The sequence below is a fragment of the Sinohyriopsis cumingii genome, chromosome 14 (genome assembly GCF_028554795.1).
Source record: "Sinohyriopsis cumingii isolate HCF-2022 chromosome 14, ASM2855479v2, whole genome shotgun sequence".
Classification (NCBI taxonomy): Eukaryota; Metazoa; Mollusca; class Bivalvia; order Unionida; family Unionidae; genus Sinohyriopsis; species Sinohyriopsis cumingii.
The window spans coordinates 73,845,030-73,865,792 of record NC_142974.1 but is presented as its reverse complement, the minus strand read 5'-3'; the positions used below and the strand labels follow the sequence as shown (position 1 = coordinate 73,865,792).

Sequence of the window (20,763 nt, the reverse complement as noted above, 5' to 3'; positions counted from 1 at the left end):
ATTCTATGCAAAATCATATATCGTTGACATTATTATATGCACCCCCATATATCGTTATTTTATTATATACATTCATATGCATCGTTCATATTATTCTGTGAAATCCCATATATTATTGACATTATTCTATGCAATCAAATATGTCGTTGACATTAATCTATGCAATAAAGTATATCGTTGATATTCCATTGATCATAATTATAATTAGTTATCATAGCACTAATAATCATAGGCATTCATCTTCATACTTGGAATTTCGTATTGTTCATGATTTAGTTGAATATATGGTTACCGGGCGAGTTTAATAAACACAATAACATAATTAGAATACTGCAAGTAAAGCACAATGACCTAGATTGCATTGCTCAATGTACAATAATAACGTAGGGTCGTTGTTATTAACGGTGGATCTGGTTACAGTCGTGTGCATGATAATCTGTATTAGTTCTGCGTAATGTTAATTTTATCGAACGTTCACATTTGTATTTAAGGTCATGTGGTTGTTGTGAACAAGTAAATCAGATATACGCCCTATGAAAACCAGTTTTAGGAAAGAAAGCATATAACACTAAAATAGAAACAACATGTGACAAGTTTAGTACTCCAAGGTAAAGACATTTTAAATATATGCATACAGAATGCATCAACCTACCCATTACACGAATGACATGTGCAAATACATCGTCTGCTTGTCTTCATAACACAAGATAAACTTAACGTTTGCAAGGTGTGAAAATACAAAGGAACTGGAATGATAATTATGGTGGCCAATGGATTATGTTAAAATAACAAAGACAACAATGACAACACACCAACTATATTAAATCACGGTAAAGTATGAATGCTATATGTTTAGTATAAAGAGATGGAAAAAGGAAACGCACGATTTTGACAGTTGAAATTTGCTCAAATATAGTATTACTATCTCGCACGGAAGTAAGGAAGAAAATGAAATGAATGTAAACTGGTTCTATTTCACTAATATTCATAAGCATCTTTGTATTTAAGGTGTATATGAGTACATGTATATGGTCGTGAGTAGTGTAGGCATGGTTGATTTCCTATTAATATTAGATCATGCATTAATCTTAAACACGTTACGCTTCGTCGGGTTTGCATATCTGTATATATAATTAGCCACATACACTTTTTCATGTAACGTCATATGATTCACGTTAGCAAGCAAATCAGGACCATTCTGTATCAAAAAGGTTAAACAAGGACGGTCGCCATTGTTAGATGTGAATAAAAGCTTAAAAGTAGTAAATGTAGGCTTATATATGCCCTGCATAAAAGAGTTAACACGAGTTACATAACGACCCATATTATCGCTTGCTACCACTACTGTTGGGACGGAAGGATGGACGATAAAATGCATTGGTAACTTGTTTCCTTTATGTAACATCATCATAATATGTTGGATTCAGTATAAAATAGATGCATTTTATTAAAGGGAAGTTTATGGTGGCAATATCCACGAATATTATCCTCAATGTTTCAAAGATTACAACATTGCTAGTTTTCTTAGCCAGTTTAGTTTTTGTTGGAAGGTACACTTTGAAACTCATACTAACAACATGTATCATCAACAATGATAACATGATATGAAGTCTCATATATAGGTGATATTATTATATTCAATCAAATATTTCGTTGATATTATTATATTCAATCAAATATTTCGTTTATATTATTCTATTCAATGCCATATGTCGTTGATATTATTATATTCAATCCTATATATCGTTGATATTATTATATTCAATCCCATATATCGTTGATACTATTATATTCAATCCTATATATCATTGACATTCCTCTATGCAATCACTTATATCGTTGGTATAATTATCTGCAATACAAATATTTCGTACATATTATATTTAATCTCATATATTTGACATTATTCTGTTCAAGCAAAAATATCGTTGATATTCCATTTATCATTTGAGAAGTAATCACCTTCGCACTCATAATCATAAGTACTGATCTTAACATTTGTAACTTGTTAATATTATTTGATCTAGTTGAAGATATGGTTAGTAGGCTATGATAATAAACTTGCCTCTTTCGCAAATGACATGTGCAATGCATGGTCTATTTTTATTCATATTTACGGTTTGTTAGGAGTGAAATTATGTATTGGAAGGAACATCATGGTCACAATTGAAATATGTTAACTTACGTTTATAAAAATGAAAATAAACATAAAGCAACAAATGTTTTAGAACAATATACAGCACATATGATACCACTCTTTTTAAACTAAGCGAAAATAAGAAATTGAAAGATTTCATATTAAAGCTTGCCCTGCTCTGATCCTACTATATGTCACGGAAGGAAGGAAGAAATTCAAGAACTTTAAACTGGTTATATTTCAATAATATCCAGTAGCATTTTGTGTTCACGGCCAATATACACATATGGTCGTGAGCGTCGTGTAGATGATGGTGCTGTCTTATTAATATTAACTATGCATTACTCGTAAACACGTTAAGCTTCGTACCTCTTGCATACATTTGAATATCTTTAGCCAGAGACACATTTGTGTTCAAGGTCATTTGACTCACGCTAGTAAAAAGGGTAAACAAGTTCGGTCGTCATTGTTCAATGTTATATGAAGCTTAAAAAGTGATATAGCTAGACTTGCCTACACTGTGATTTAATACAGTGATCATCACGACACATTTTGTCGTTGTTGTGCTCTATCATTAGTGTTGGGAAGAAAGTAAGTTTGAGACAACGCAACAGTGCTAACTTGGTTTCGTTCTTTTTCAGAATAAAAGAGCAGTATTTTATCAGTAAAGAGAAGAACATGGTGCCGACTATAATTACACAGGTTATCAGGAGCATGCACCTACTCTCAGTGATGTATTCAAACTAGTTTCATGTCAAATGTAAAAAAGAGTCTAGCGTGTTTTTAAAATCGATTGTGCTGCCTCCCATTATGTCGCGGCCATCAACTAGAAAGTGACGCCCCTTTCCCAATGTCATAGTAATTTTAGCGCCGATAAATTTCTTGTCATATTCCCTCTTACAAAAATTGACTTGTTTATAGAAAATATCAAAATGGAGAAACGTAGATTATTCTGATGAAACATCTTCTCAAAGTAGGAACATTTCTTATGTAACTATATTCATCATTTCCACTATTAATTTTGTTTTATAGGTTCGTACGTATTGAAGATTTTACAAATGCATTGAAAAGAAAATGACTAAGACTACAGACAACCATAATTGCTGAATTTGTGTATTTCATTAGAAAACTTAACTCTTAATTAATCTTTTTCATAACGTGTGACAACATACACTATATATATCTCAAGGTTTATATACAATCATCCAACAATCTCCAACAAGGTTTCCTTATAATCTTGAACTCGATAAATAATATGTCAAACCAGGTTTTGCATAATCTAAAGAAACAAACTATTTGCTTTAGTTTGAAGCTCGGCAACAATCACGTTAAATATCCTACAGGACATGATCCTTATTCCTTTACGCTTTATTGGCATGTAATTACATCCACAATGCAGACATATCCGATGTCCGGCGTAACACAAGCACCACAATTTCATCATTGCTGGATTTTTCATCCTTGCTTCACCTTAGTCGTGCGTTCGCCAAAATAGTCTTTTTGGTGTTATGGAAAATATGCAGGAAAGTTTCACTTATTTTGAGTGCTTTTTGGTTATCTGATAAGATAATACTTTACACGGGACTTACCAAGTATCTATATGAGTGCAAACTATTCTAGAAATTAACCTTTTTTGAACGAAATTATTATATATTTTTAAGTGTAAAAATAGTGGTAAGCATGTAAAGCTTTAATGTCTCTAAACAAGTCACTAAGCCCCAACGACAGTTATAAATGTTGTATTTATATTTGAATATATTTAAATATTACCCCAGGACATCGTCAATGATGTTATTCACGAAGGATGTTTACAAGAATCATCCAAGACAATGCATGACTGATTTTTTAACATGACTACAGTATATCCCAATTGATATCAACCTCATTCAAGCATCATATCAGTAAGCAGATTAGCTCATATGTTAATGTTGGCTTTGCCTGCACTCTTGTTACTAAAGAAGAGTCATTATTTATCAGTCAGTCTGAGGCTTCATGATGCATTATTGAAAATGTCTTCGCTCACAAGTGGTAACAAGCACAGCCTTACCAAGAGCGTGACAAATTTACGGATTAAATCAAAGTACTTAGAACCACAAAAAGGTTTCTCGGTGTTACTTCGCATCAGTCTTATTTGCGGGTTTCATTGGACCTTTATGTCCATAAATTAGTATCATATTGGTCTGTTGTGACACTCGATAATTATATCACTTGAAGAACCTGTTCAAATAGCGTGGGTATAGTCAACACAACATTGCGAGGCCAGATAAGGAAGAGTGTAAGATTCCAAATATGAGGTCCTTGGTCGTGAGAATTGCAGTGTTTTCTCAATATATGTATATTTTCCTTTTGCCATCCCTTTCTTCTGTCTTTTAATTGTCCTTTCAATTTGTTCTTTCTTTTCTTGTTTCGTTCAATCATTCGATTTTTACCGTTTTTCACGTTGACACCATTGGTATACGTTCGTAAGTTCTTCAACATGTAGAGGCCCTGAAAGCAGAATAATTAATATGGGGAGAACACCCAATTAGTGTAAACTACCTCTGTTCACCTCATTTTCCGATCTATTTTAAATCATATAAACCTTATTTGTGGTTCAGCAGCAGAACGGCTGACCAGGCAAATATGTAGAAGTACTTCTTAATATAGACCTGATTTGGACAGATGACTTGTATGTATGTATGTATGTATCTATGTATGTATGTATGTTTGTTTGTTTTTAAAGATCATCATTATAACTCATTGCGTTTTGATTTAGCGAGGAATATACAGGTGATATATACCTAAAAACGATTATATCATTTATGTGTTTAGAAAGATATAAGGACTTGCACTTTACTATATATTACTGATTTAACTATTTTACTAACATTACATTTCGGAATACATGAAACCTCGGGCAATATGTTTTATTGGCCGAAACATATTACACCACATGTATTTCCTGTTCTCCCATGCAGAATTAATTTAACAAGAATAATCTTTTGAAGAACTGAAGACTCAAAACGGCCTATTATAAATTTTTAAAAAAATTATGATGAGCTTAAAGGTAAAGGATGTATGGAGAGAGAGAGAGAGAGAGAGAGAGAGAGAGAGAGAGAGGTGATGTAGCCCTAATGTAGAAACAAATATCCCCCAATGGAATGTAAAAATTAGAAAAGAATTTAATATGTTTAACTTTTCTAAAAGTAAATAGATAGTTCTGTCTTTTTGTTGCAACTGAGCAATCAGCATGATACACATACACCTCTTTCTTGCGGTGGAATCCACCTCATCAATGTTTATGTTCTTGCTGTGTTGTTTAAATTTGATAAACAATTGACAAGTCTTTTACAATGAGTATAAATGAGTTAATGACTGTTTTCATTTACGGAATGCTATATTTTCTTCCCAGGTTCAATTTTTCTGCCACATTACTTCCCGGATAAAATGTTACTCGACATGTATAGTTTATATAAAATGCTGCGAGGTGTACATCGACCTTTTTTGTTAATTTTTATTAGGCGTAGATGTATTGATTGCAACACTTATAGTGGTTGTTAAGTTACCATGATATAACGTCCGAAAGGTAAGATTCACCTTAAAACAAAATATTGAAATCGTATTGAAGCTTTGCAAACATTTCTCCACATATCAAAAGGATTTGACCGTTATCTTGAAACTGAAATGGATAATTTACAACGGGTACATTCATGTGCGTAATTAGATAATTTGAACAAAGATGTTTTTGTTTTTGTTTTTCTAAACTGCTAGCTTGAGTTTCTTGTTTATTTACACTGACCTTGCCTTTTGCAAAGTCACACTCAAGAATTTTCTGCCGGATATGAACGAACACCAATATGGTTTCTGTTTTCCCTTGATGATCGAAAACGCATGACCAAATCGGTGGATGAAACGGCTATGTTAGAAGCTGTATTAAAGGATGTTGGAGATGGAAAAGCTAAACTTAACAAGTACGTCTCTTACAACATTGTTCAGTTCCTGTACATTGCTTGATACCTTAACCTTACTAGTCAACAAAACTTGATTTCTGAAATATTAAAATTCCGCATTATCTTTTTTATGGAATTGCAATGATTACAATTGTTCGTTTTTCACGCAATCTGAATAAATATGTTTCTATCTTTCTTCGCTCAACATTTACTCAAGTAACTTTGATTGTGCAATAAACGATAAAAGAAGATTTGCACATTTAAGGTGATTGACAGGCGGGAGTAGTGATGACAAGTTGAAGATGGCGAGTTGATAGTTTGATACATTGATATACAAAAGAAAAACTTACTGAAATAAAAGATGTTGAGGTGAAACCGGGATAAATGCAAACAAAACGTCTTAGACATAATGGTAATTAACTCAAGATATAAAATGACCTACATAGACCCACACATAGATTTGTCTTTCAAAGGATATGCCTTAAAATTATTATTAAGTTTTACAAAAATCACACTGAGCAATTTTTTCCACTTTCAAAGACTGCACAGAGATGATACCAGAGTCATTCAAGTCGGTAGTGGTGTATTCTGTGGATCGGATGGCTTGGCCTTCACCCACAAAATTGGATAGGCTTTTCACCTCATTCTTTATACATCTTTTAAATTTGCAACATATACATATATATATATATATATATATATATATATATATATATATATATATATATATATATGCATGTATTGTGTTTTGAAAAATTCCAGTTGTACAAATACAAGTCGTTGATAAGCAACAGTGAGTTGCGTTCTTAGTTTTGTGTTTACGTAAGTTCACCACGATATGTCTTGTGGTGGTTTTTTAAACTTATAGTCAAGTAGTACTATCTGTAAATACGTCTTCAGTTAAAAATAGCTTAAGTCAAATCAAGCAAAGGAAGTGTTGAGTTATTTAAATCAAATATGAGTACAAGGAGTCGACTATCGAGTAGAGAAAACTCCTTAAAAAGGACAAACTGTTTCACCATAAGAATAAACAAAATTCAGGCATAACAAAATATACAGTTTTAGTACATTGTACGCTGTTGTTCGAAATGTCCTTGCAACATAATCTACGCTGCTGTTATAAATGTTTTGAAAGTTAGCCTGCCTGCACTTTACGTCTGGGAGTAACCTATAGCACCACGTTCAATAAAGTGAGGCGATGACTTTATCATTTTCTTTCTTTCTCTTACCCTGTATTAGCTTTACGGATCCGATCACTTGCTTTTCATTCTCAAATTCATTTGAGCATTATTTCCACCCATTCTTTGAAACAAACCAAAAATGTGGGCTAAATTAACATTTTCTTCCAGAGCTACAGACAAAACAATTTTTATCTTGACAAACACAGACACTTAATGCACGATGCACAATTTCAATTTATTATAGCTTTGTCGTTTGAAAATAAAAAGTATTATCCACGCCGCCATTGATTTAAAAGTACACCAAAACTTACACCAAACCTTATGCAGATCTTGTTTGTTGCTAATTCAATGTAGCTATTGCTTTCTACAAAACAATTGGATGATTGAACCGTTTTCAGGTTAAGAGGAGTATATAAGCAATGCAAAATCCTTTACCTATCAAATATTTTTATCTCTGACGTTGCTTTGAATAAATATTGAATTGGCAAGCGGAGCCTAAGGTAATCTGGGTCCAGCATATCATCAATTACACAACAAAGTATTTCTCCAAATGAGAGCAATGTTTAATGTAAAATTACGTAGCTGCAGATTATATCCCAAATAATTAATGTCTTTCTTAATGGTCATAACACAATAATACCGGTAAGAAATAAGAGAAGAAAAGAAATTAGTGTTGCAGAGTAACGATCAAAATCAGTGATAAGCCTTGTGGCCAATATGAGTTTTACAGATAACAACTCACGGTCAAAATAGCAGACGTTGCACTAAATGTGTGTCAAATAACATTATATATCCGGTATCATTCAATAGGCGATGTTTAGTTCATAATAAATCATTGATCAATAATCTCAGTACGTATTTTAATAAAATCTTTGTGCCTTATTTAGTTCGTAACTGGTATCCCTGTTATATTTAAGAAAATAGTAACAAATGGCCACCATGTTTAGTAGGGTTTGTCTTTCGAGGTTAGTACTATTTGATCAATACCACTATTGCCACATAATGCTAATTGGAAATATAAAATCCGAATTCTGCTGGCGCATAGTTAAATCATGTATGTACAAATATCATTATCCAGCGAGTCCAACCGTAAACCTGGGAATATTTTATTTGATATAATGTATCTGCCAAAACCGGTTTTTTTATTTGCATATCCTGTGTTTTTTACATTTATACATATTTACTTTCTTAATAATTAGGTCCATTGACTTATACAAAACGATATATATGGTTCTTCATGGAAATGGTTCTACTACCAGCGTTCACCCTATGGTCTCTCGTGTTTTCTTTCAACATAGCACTTTTGATCTGTCTTTGCACCATATAATGAAGTTCAAATTTGCTTTTATTGGGAACTTTACGTCATCATCAAGATAATACTAATTCCTTAACTCTTACATGTTTAGCATGATGTAGTGTGGGGACACTACAAAAGGCGTTTTGGGTCATATGTAGTGAGTTTTATGTTATAGGTGTGCATCAATAATTCATTTGTGCGATTTCATCTGCTTTTCCACAACACCCGTATATTCTGTTAGTTGGCATGATATTAAAGATACTGCACAAGGCATTATTTATTTCATTTATGGAGTATTGGCTGGAAGAGGTGGTGTTCTGGATAGCATGTTTGTACGATTTCATCTCCGGCGTTTACACACTACCTTTTTCTATATGAGAAAACTGAAATTACAAATTTAATCCATTTTAATTATTTTAATTGTTTTTTAGTTGAGGGAAAATTAAAGGTTTAATCAACGGTATATCGCGCAACGTTTTTAATTTTAGTAATTTTTTTTTCTTTGGCTAATTAGCAACAAAAAAAAATTCGATTGCTCAGTCGACATTTATATCCGTTATAGGATTGGAATTTTAATGTGGTTGTCAATCGGCCAAACTTTTAGCAGCAGCTCTGGATAACTTAGTCTCCACCAAATTTTGGAATTTTCTGTGCCCCTTTGGTCTCAGCGATTTGAAAGTTAATGTTCCGGTTTTCACAGTCTCAGTCACCGAAAGAGCCTGAAACAGTTCCCCAGAAATGTGAAATACTACTCTATCATTGTCATTTTTGACTTTTCTATGTTGTGTGTATATGTTTGTTGGTCGAGCTACCATTATTCAATCATGTTGACCCGTCAAACACTTTTGATCCCATAAAAACTAATGACACTGTAATTCCTTGTTTTTTCTAGCCAAACATCCTACATTCAGATAGATAGGTTGTTTCAGGTTTGCAAATTTAATTTGATGTGTATGCTGAATGCTGCTAGTAAAAGATCGAGACATGGTATAAACACAGCTGTAATGGACGCATACAGAATCAATTTTCGAAGGGATAAAACTCATCAAATCCGATAGATGTCACGAGAATAAAGCTCTGAAATATTTTAATGACCCGGAAAGGTGTGAATAGTGAATAGGGTTAACATATCTGAAAATTGGCTAGCGAAGATGCATAATACAATCCCCATATCATGCCTATGATTTCCATATCTGAAAAATATATCCAAACATTTGCATATTAAACAACTATATCCTTTAATTTTTACACGTGAAAAAGGTAAAATTTCCCACCATGTCACGCGAAACTTGATTGTGTGTGCCTAAAAATGTTCCACCCGCAACAACAGAACAGGGCACCTTGTGAGCTCAAGAAAATAATTAGAAACTGCCTTACATTGCAGACATGAAAATTATACTTTGATGAGAAATTTGACCAGACGCTTGTCTTGTCTCTTAAAAGCTAGTTACCTGTACTATCTTGACAACCACGGCAAAATGTCGCTATTGATGAGTTGATGAGTCGGACTTGCATTGTTTACAGAAGAGATAAACTATTTTTTAAAAGAAGAATAATGCAATTCATGTATATTAGATAATCAGACTATGCAAATAAAATTAATTAATCCAATGGTGGTGGGAGTGGGCGTCTTGTGCCAAAGATTGAGTCTAGTCTTCTAAACAGGGATCACGTATAAACGTCCTTACTCATGTACAAAAGTCGTATACGCATATATACACATTTATATATACCCGTACACATACAATATATGTGCATCCCTGCCTGCATACACGTACGAGAAAGTGGGCGAGAGAAATAAAGTTATATTTTACACACATATTTCTACCTTGGCGCATAGAGAGAATACTTATGTGCTTTGGTTTTGATAATGTCACTGGATGCGGAGGCACGCCATTGCAGCCAATCAAAATTAAGTTGGTCAACTTTGAATATTATCTCTACGTTATTGAGACAAGGGTAGCACACAACTTGAATTACCTGAAGAAAAAAAAAATCTGTCTACTGCCGGTCAGTTTTTGTACAAATACCATTCACTCAAATTGATCTGAAATGGCTTCCCTCTGCTACATAGACATAATTTCAGTGTTAAAATTACACGGTATCCTTCATAGGTCAATATCTTCCACCATTGTCAGTCGATGTACATTGTTTAGTAGCCACTGCACACTAAAGGAGGCAACTCATGCAATCCCATACATTTCGCTCTGACAAAGCACCATTTTTTAAATTTCAACAAACATTTATATATATATTTTATTGTTATAACTTCTACCCATGCTAAAAAAATGTCCGCTCAAAAACAAACATAGAGTTTTGTATATTATGGGTATTTGCAAATCATTTAATTGAAAACATGTGCCTTAGAACAAATCGTGTCAAACTTCATATCAATAACACCTTCTGCATGTATAGATGACTCATCTCCTAAATGTGAGAAAGTTGAAACAAGATGAAATTCTAAATATGTAAGTATCTGTGTTTGTGAATGTAAACTTCGATTCTGGAGCAACACTGGTAAAAACAAAAATTCATAAAAAAGTCGACAGTTTACTTTTAAATGGGAAGTATGCTTTAAACATATGTTTGTTTCCTAAAGATTTTAGGGCTTAGGAGAATTCGTTTAGTCTTTATTTGCTTAGTTGTTGCAGTATAATATGTCTAGTTATACACTCCGAATTGTAAGGGATAAGAACAACTGTTATATAGAATAAATAAAACTGCCACAGCTACAACATACACATCAAACTTCAAATATAAATAGAATAGCACCAACTGGAAATATCTCATACAACTATATATATATATATATATATATATATATATATATATATATATATATATATATATATAAGCCTACAACAATACCAACCGCAACTACCACATGCGTCTGTATGATAGTACCAGTTTGCTGTTCATCCGTTGTTTATCCATAGCTCAGTTCACTCCTGTGAGATAAACAGGACTTTTCACACTATAACTCGATGTTTTGGTAAATACATACATTCATACGTGCCCACCTACCTACCTACCTGTATGCATGCATGCATACATACATACAGACATATATACATACATACATACATACATACATACATACATACATGCATAACAAACACAACTTAGCATAAAATCGGGCCTTCAAATAATTTTGGTGAGGCTCAAAGATTATCATTTAGTTGTGTTTTGTTTTCCTTTTCTTCGTGTGAGATTGTCACACGATAGATCAATGATCAATATGTCACATTCATGCTGCCGACTGTATATTTATAGTAGTCGTCCTTTGGTATGGAATATCAAGAGTTAACGTTGTACATTTGAATTTATGTGATTATGTTGTATTTTAGATAATGCTCAGTTCAATATGCATTTGCAATGAATATTCACTTGCACCTCTTCAATGAAGCACATTGACTGATCTCCGTATTGAAGTAGACGTTGATTGTTATAGTATGTGTAGCGTTAAAGGTTTATGTTTGGATCTATATGACTATAAACTAATTTAAATATTTCTCAATTCAAGATGCACTGGGTAAGAAAACGTCAGGTGCACTTTTTCAAAAGAAGCAAATTGACTGTTCTAAATATTGACATGTCATGAACCAAACACAATACCTACGAATAATATGATAGAATAACTTTGAATTAACCTGATTTGATTGACTGTTAAGCGAATTCAACTACACGCCTATCTATCTACCTAACTACCTTTATCCATCCATCCATCTATCCATCCATTCTTCCATCCATTCATCCATCCATCCATCCATCCGTCCGTCCATTCTCTCATCCATCCATCAAACTATCAAGCCATCATGCCATCCATCAAGCCATCAATACATCCATCAATCCTTCCATACACAGATACATACATACAAACACACACACACATACATACATACATGCATACATACATACATACATACATACTCACACACACACACACACACAAACATGCATACATACATACATACATACATACATACATACATACATACATACATACATACATATGTGTGGCATGATTTATCGAAACTCCAAACATCCCTCCTCTCGTTGATAGTCAGGAATCATTTATATATATATATATATTGTTTAATGTGTGTAGCTTTCATTCTAAATTCACTTTTTGGGGTTACCTACATATAGTTGAATGTAACATTCCGCTTCCATGGCTGATGAACTATCTTCTATATTTATTTTCTCTTATATTCGGCTTTTGCTCCGGCTATAAACACGGGGGAGCACGGTAGAGTGGACAAGGAAGCTGATACAGCAGTTTGAAGAAAGATTTATGTTCACCTTATACTTATTTTTATAAGTTTGCATAAAATAACTATTTCGTGACATGCGGATGTAAAGAGATTCGTTACGTATAATAATTTGTTTCAATCAGGAATAGAATCCGTGCTGCTAGTAACGCCAACCATTGCATAGGTTTTAGGTTTATATATTGTTAGAACGTCTGACCCGTAATACAAGCGCAGCGCCTTCGAATGCCGATCAGACTAGCTTGGCTTGTCTGGTTCCCTGCTTCGCAAATGTGAAGCAGCAGAGCGGGTAAACAGACAAATTGCTTTAAAGTTCGTTCATGAAAATAAAACCTCATACGAAAATAAATGAAACTAATTAAGGTCTATAACATAAAACCGAAGCCTCTAACCAAAACCGAGAGGTTCTCTAATTGGGTTAGCTCATTGTGTTACTTCATCTTTGTTGTTCGTGTCTTTCTAAATGTGTATGCGTGTTTTGTTTACCTTTCGGACACTCATATTTGGTCGCACCCTCTTTGCTGCTGTTAGGATAAATGATTAAAATTTTGAATTATTAAAATCTCTTAATCCCGAACGTGAATCAGGAAATGAATTTAAAACAATAATAGATGAAGCAAGAGAAAATCGTGTAAGTGATATAATACGACGAGTCGAACATGACTCTAAATCAGAGTTAGAGAGAGCTAAACGGCTTATAAAGATACTGATGATATATTTATGTTGTTGTTGTTGTTGCTGTTGTTGGGTTTAACGCCATTTTTCAGCACACGATAGGCTATACATGGCTACCAGTATTAATGGTGGAGGAATAACCCGGGAAAACCCAGGAAAGAACCACCGACCCTCGAGAAGCTACTGGTAAGCTTTCTCACATATCTACATTGGCTGAATCCGAGACTCGAACCGGCGCAGACAGAGGTGATAAGGCAGTGATCCGTAAAGCAGAGCGCTTTAGACCACTCTGCCACTCGGGGCCCCTGTGAGATATTTAAAAGCAATGGAAAACTAATGTATTTTTCTAGTCAAAGATTTTATCAAGACCTACACGATATCGTGACCGAGGATCATGCATATTTATTGTTATAAATCCTTGTAGGGGTAGCTTGTGCTATTGAAAAGAAGTTTTTGAACTTAATCATGTCCATGTCCGCAGAACACCAAGTCTGATGAATATGTCGTAGAGTATGTGCATCGACTCCATTAAAGACACATACAATATTGCAGTTATCTCTTATCACTTTAGGTATTTGTATATATCGCTTGATAACATATATAGCATCGGTATTTTTGTGTCTGCCTCGACAAAAATGCCCGAGCTGGATTTGATTGCTTCTCCAGCACAATATCATCGTATACTATGAGATTATTAATAAATCCATCGAGGTCATCCACAGTAGGGGGTTTCATCAATATTGGTGAAAATATTAATAATATCATTGCCGTCCTCGTCCAACAATTTTACATTTCCATTAAAATCTTTAAGCACATTGTAGCATTTCTGATCATCTGCGGATGGTGCCAATCAATATAACTTATCCCACTTGAGCTATCTCATTATCAGATTAAGTAATACATGCGTTTTACCAGACCCAGACAGCCTATGATAATTGCTCTGATATAATTTGGTAGCACTGGACGATGTTTTACTGGCTCTTGCTTTCGTTTCGCTGAGAAACCAATGACATTCATGTTGTACAAATATAGTAAATAATATGGATTTATATTGAGTTCGATGCAGAGTATCCACCCCACAAGTGGATCAACAATAATAATAACAAAAAATAAAAAGCGTGCTCTTACAGGTAAGTGTGTAAAATGTGGTACAAGCAAATCCAATTTTGTCTCGCTTGAAAAGCCAGGAAAACAGATGGAGATATAGTCGCTTCATTAAGAAAATTACCAGGACATCGATGGCCTAACTTTCCAGGAGTAAAAACATCTTTCCTGATATAAAAACTGTGGTCCTGGAACTCGACTTGATATCCGACTTGACGAGCGATATCAACCAAGACCTGAGAGTATCCAGTAAATGTAATTGATCAAGCGCGTCACGTACATGATGGCGCGTATAAAAATCCAGATTTCAAACAACGCATATTGCAGATGTGAAGTTGATTCACTCGTTAAATTCCATTGACAATAAAGCTTTCAGAGAATCATTAGTTGATTGATTGGTAAGACCTGCGATGAAAGGTAAACTAGTATTAGGGGCCTGTAATTAATCAACTGATTATTATTGGTATTATCATTATTATTATTATTATTATTATTGTTATTATTATTATTATTATTACTATTATTGAATCGATTTATCATAGCCCATGGGGATATTGGAGTGGTGGAGCCGTGATTAGTAAACTCGCTGATGCAGCAAATGTTTCGCGTTATGTTGATGTAAATTGGTTAGCACGACATGAATTATTGCAAATTTATCTGCCACCACCTAAAAAAATTCAGCATGCACATTTTGATGTCAGCACTCCTAATGAAGTTCATCAAGCGGATATTTATTTGTATCACACGATACTATTCAACTTAATAGACGTCAATCACGTACATACAAATACGCGTTAACTGTCGTTGATGTTGCAAGTAGATATAAATAAGCAGAACCACTATCAACTAAAATATCAGCTGAATTTGTATCTGCTTTTGAACGAATTTATTATTAAGGATCAGGATCACAAGGTGGTATACGGTGGCCACGATTACTACAGGTTGATCCGGCGTGGAATTTCTTGATGCAGTATCATCTCAGATGAAAAATTATAATGTCCAAATTAGACGAGGACATACTTCAATTCACCGTGAACAGGCAACTGTTAAACAATTTAATCGAACACTTGCCGAGCGGTTATTTGCCTGTCAATACGCGAAGGAAATAATTCAGAAAGATATGAGATCCGGAGAATGGGTTACAAGATTACCATGTGTGATAGCTGCATTAAATAAAGAATTTATTCGTGTGATTTATATGAAACCCATCTATGCGATCACAATATATATATATATATATATATATATATATATATATATATATATATATATATATATATATATATATATATATATATCAATACAATGGCATGATTCCTTTCCAACGCAATGAGTACTATGTAATGTGACTGTCATATATTTATATGAATGTTATGAACTTGAAGGTGGTAATTAATGAGCGACTGATCCTATTTTAAGTATTACGACACAATTTCCAGTGTGGTAAGATCCACTGGTAGACCCGCAATGTACAGGTTAGATTCAACAGCTCATCAACGTGGATTTGTAAGTGAACAATTACAAGTAATTCCTGAAGACACACAATTACCACCGCATTCACTTTTGTGTACTATCCCTTCGATGTTGATTACATTCAAAATAGATCATCAACATATTTTCGCGTGTATGAGAAAACTTACTATTAATTCTGTCTACGGTAAACTGTCCCGGATTATTTTTTGAATACTGCCACAACACTACTGTGTTACAGCTTGCACAATGCTTTTATTGCTGTTGTTTCAGCGTCATGATAAATTCCACATCAAGATTAAAGTCACGTTTATATTTTTTGTCACGTTGTTTATAACTCGCTAATTCGTTTCTTACTACATCATTATCAAAAACATTATCGCTAATAATAGCAGTTTATGTAAAGTCTATACTAAACCTCCGCAGCTGAGATATTCTTGTAACTCTAGACACTGCGAGGTAAACTAAATTCGACCATTCGATACGATCATCAACAATCCAAATATTAATATCAGAAATAGTTACTCCCTGAAACGAATTAATAGCTATAGCATACCTAGAGTCCAAGGAGTTTTGTCCTCGAATCCGTCAGGCGTTAACGTGCTCTCAACAATACTGACAGGAACTAAAATAATATCATTTAGTACAAGATTTCGTTTCTCCGGTGGTATCATGGCATATCTCCTTCAATATTTTGTCGTCGCGTATCTGCTTGTCAGTAACACAATGGTACAGGTAGATTTGAAAAATGTTCTTTATGTGACATAAATAATTGCTGTTGAAGTGTATCACGAACTATCTTTGTACTTGCAACCATCAAATAATCGGATCTCCATAAATTCCAAAAATTGTTAATAGGAGTTTCTGAAATTATTTTACGCATTATTTCACACTGAAATTATTTTGGTTGTAGTCTGATTAATTTCTTAAACTCTCTTAATTATGGATCAAGTGCTCTATGATCATCATTTATTTCCTTATAATAATCAACACAGTTCTTTAACTTTATCGTGTGGAGATATTCCAACAAAATTTGTTGGTTGTCCATGATCGCCGCACATAATTACAGCAGTATTTTTTGTCAATAACCAATCAATATTATGTGTATAGTGTTTCTAGCGGCACTGTACTTGTTTCATCCCGGATAATAATCGTTGGAATATAGATTTCACCCATTCGTTCAGAAGTCCATGTATTTCCCTTCCATCGAAAGAAGCTGTGATAAGGTATGAAATTTAACTCCTCATTCGTTCATTTCTCTGGCGAGACTGTGTCTATGGGTTAAAACAACCATATAACCAGAATTTGAAGAATTCTGACGAAATAACTCGATCACACGTGTCGTTTTACCACAAATGTCCGGTCCATTAAGATAAACAGTATTGTGTCTAGCTACAGGATCCTGTACCGATGGTGGTGATGATACTGTTTCTTCAATATTTTCACAATAAGTAATTTTGCACTCGACATCACCGTGTAGTTGTTCTTGTTTTATTCTCCATTCATACCATGATGATCAATTGCTATTATTTAGCTGTTTTAACAAATCTGCATGTTTCTTATGGATATAAAACGAATCTGTCGCTACTCTAACGGCAATTTAGGGAATCTGTTCACCATTGACAATTGATTTATTCAAACATAGGCGAGCATCGAAGATCTTAAATGAATATGCTATGGTGAGTCGCCATCATTTCAGATGTAGTCTGATTATGCAATAATCCCGATATTAATATAGGGACCATTGAAGATCCATCACAGTTTCTTGTCCTAAGGCAAATTAGTTACATATCATTCCAGATGCATGAAATGAGGAGAGCTCGTTTGGCTTACAATCAATTTAAAGATTGTGGACAACGTATTCAAAGAGATTATTTTTATGTCATGCAGGAATATATTCAAATTTGGAGGTGAAATTGAACACAAACGTAGGAATGTATCCTGAGGAAGATATGCAGTGGAACGTTTCTTCTTCTTTTCTTTCTTCCGCTAAATTAAGGTGAGTCTTCCTCGGCCTATTTGCCAACCGTAGTGACTAACGTACTGAACTTAGCTTCTTTATTCCCAATGATTCCAATGCATTCTCGTACTTCGAAGACAAGATGTCCGAGATGAAAAATACATTCACGATTATAATCACCAAAATAATGTTGTTGTTATTTTTGGTATAACAAGATTGATATGAGTAATGTCATGGTTAAGTGCGTTCTGAACCCTGCATTTGTCCACCTTGCTTTAAGCAACATCCCCATTCCATGAACATAACAGTGCTTACTAATTACTGATAATGTACATCAGCTGTGGACATCTTGTTTCAGCTAATAGCTAATTCTCGCATCTTTGTCCAGAAGAAAAAAAAAATGTGTCTCTTTGTCCAAGTTGTCGACTTCAGTCATTCCTTTCCAAGACATTACAATGAAAACCAGAAATGTTAAGGGACAGTTAGACTAATAATAAATAATAAATGAATGTGAATTGTATCTTGATTTTTTTCTATTTTACTCTTTGTATTCACAAAATCCCTGAATTCACATGGTTCATCGCAGTTGTGAAAAACGTATTCAAGAGGCTTTATTGTGTCACTGTCCAAGTTGTATCTCGATTCCAAAAGGACACAACATGGACCATTCTGTTGGGAACGGCAGTTGTCTTGAATTCTTTTTAGTGCAAGTTTCAATAATATCTTTTTTACTTGGAAGTAACCGCCAAATTAATAGATTTATTTGAATACGTTTCATATTAATTGGTTTATTGAGTTACATTACGATTTTGTAGATCCAGATGATGCCTTGCATAGTACGATATTTAAGTGATTTTCCTATTTTTCCTTATACCAGCAATAGATATTACACACATCATGGTGCTATGTAGGGTCTATTATCATATTTGGAAGTGTTTCATATTGTAACAAACATGGGGTGGGTGATGTGCAAATATATATATATATATATATATATATATATATATATATATATATATATATATATATATATATATATATATATATATATATATATAGTCTTCTTAGATTGTAGCGATTCTTTCTTTGATTATATGTTGTCTTTGGAGTTAATATATTTCTGAAAACTACTAATTTGTCATTTGTTAGGAGCATTCGTTATAATGTATATTCTGCGCGAGACCTGACTGTAGCAAATGCATATTCCGTAAAATGAATTATCCTTAATTTCTTAGCATATGTAAGTTCCTTGATATTTTCAGGTACAGATATGTACAGCTTGGAAAAGAGTACTGATGGGCCATGTAATTGTAAAAAGGAGAGACCATGTCAATATGAAATTATGATATATCGAGTGCTTGCGTATAGGTTGATGGGAGGAATTTATATGCTGCACTTGTGCATTAACAATCCTACATCAAAGAACGACTGTTTTCTTGACGTCCATGGAATTAACGGAAACAGTGACATCAAGCCAGACTCACACAATTGTTTCTTGATTCGCTCGGTTGTTACTAGTTACAGTTAATTAATGAGGGTATATATTACACTTGCGCATACATGTAAAACATCTCTGGTCAGTTAGCACTTGCATTTACACAGCATATTCCTAGACACTTCCATATAAAATACGAAGCCTGATACGTGGCTTTTAAACATTACACTATTTGTGTGCATCAGCTTTGTTACAAAATTAATTTCTTACTGAAATTAAAGCAATAACAGTGTTTCGAGCTAACCGAGCGTATGAACGTTTTTTTTCTAAATGTCCCAGCTCTACCGACTCGAAAATCATTTGTTTGTCCCTTGTTCGCGATGACGATTGTGGATGTAAAGTAATTGTAATGCGTATTCTATATAAAATGATCAGCTGCTTGTTTAAAATTACTGTAATACTGAAATGACGGTCACTTAAAGTTTCATCTCAAATGCATTTTGTGCTTTAAATTATTCATAAAATGCATGTTACTGGTCGGGAGTTATACAGTTAATTCGGTATTTTGTGCATCAGCATGACTCCGTAAAACTTGAAACGCCGTGTCATAGTGTCGTTTCAGGAATGCAAATCTTGCATCATATTTCTTGAGCAACATACTAATTCGGGCGACGTTTGTGTCTCTATATATCAATTTCAGTATAATGTTTCTAAAGTTATTGCTACTACGTCCTTACTGTGTGAAAGTGTGAGTAAATCTTAACATGTCTAGACATCGTGACAATGAGGCAATCATTCCTGACATAGCATGATATACAAAGTTTAAACCTATTTATTTAATTTGTCTCAGTTTGCGTAAAATGTATTAAACCTACCAATTTGACCGAATAATTGCTATTTTTGTTCGGAGCGAACAGCTTTGTTTTCTTTATTATCTTCTTGTTATTATTACCAATACATGTGTTTCCGCTTGGTTTGTTGTTCTCTGTTAAATATGGTTCATAATATGTATTATGTCTATAAATGAATTATATACATACAAAACACTAGTTATCCTTTCATAATATATGTTAACCCTATATTGATTTGTAACCTCAGCATTAGGACAATTATGAATGCGGCTTCATTAGATACATCAAGATTTCATAGCGAGAGAAACAACGACTTTCAGAGTAGAATTCATACACTTTGAACTAGCTACGAATATTAATACAAATGCATATTCATTTTATAATCTAATACCAAGATCAACATATTATATTACCGAAACGAAATCAATACAAAATCATTTACACGGACGATTA

General features: G+C 33.7%; 1 long non-coding RNA gene across 2 annotated transcripts; it reads left to right on the top strand.

The window, feature by feature from the left end:
• The first annotated feature begins 657 nt into the window (after window positions 1-657).
• Window positions 658-20,508, top strand: LOC149784152 (uncharacterized). 2 transcript variants are annotated; one of them, XR_016413768.1, is made up of 3 exons: window positions 658-830; window positions 17,955-18,063; window positions 19,287-20,508. It is a non-coding gene; the product is annotated as an uncharacterized LOC149784152 (long non-coding RNA). The 2 variants fall into 2 exon arrangements; XR_016413767.1 differs by lacking the exon at window positions 658-830 and adding an exon at window positions 3,822-4,441.
• Window positions 20,509-20,763: the final 255 nt, after the last annotated feature.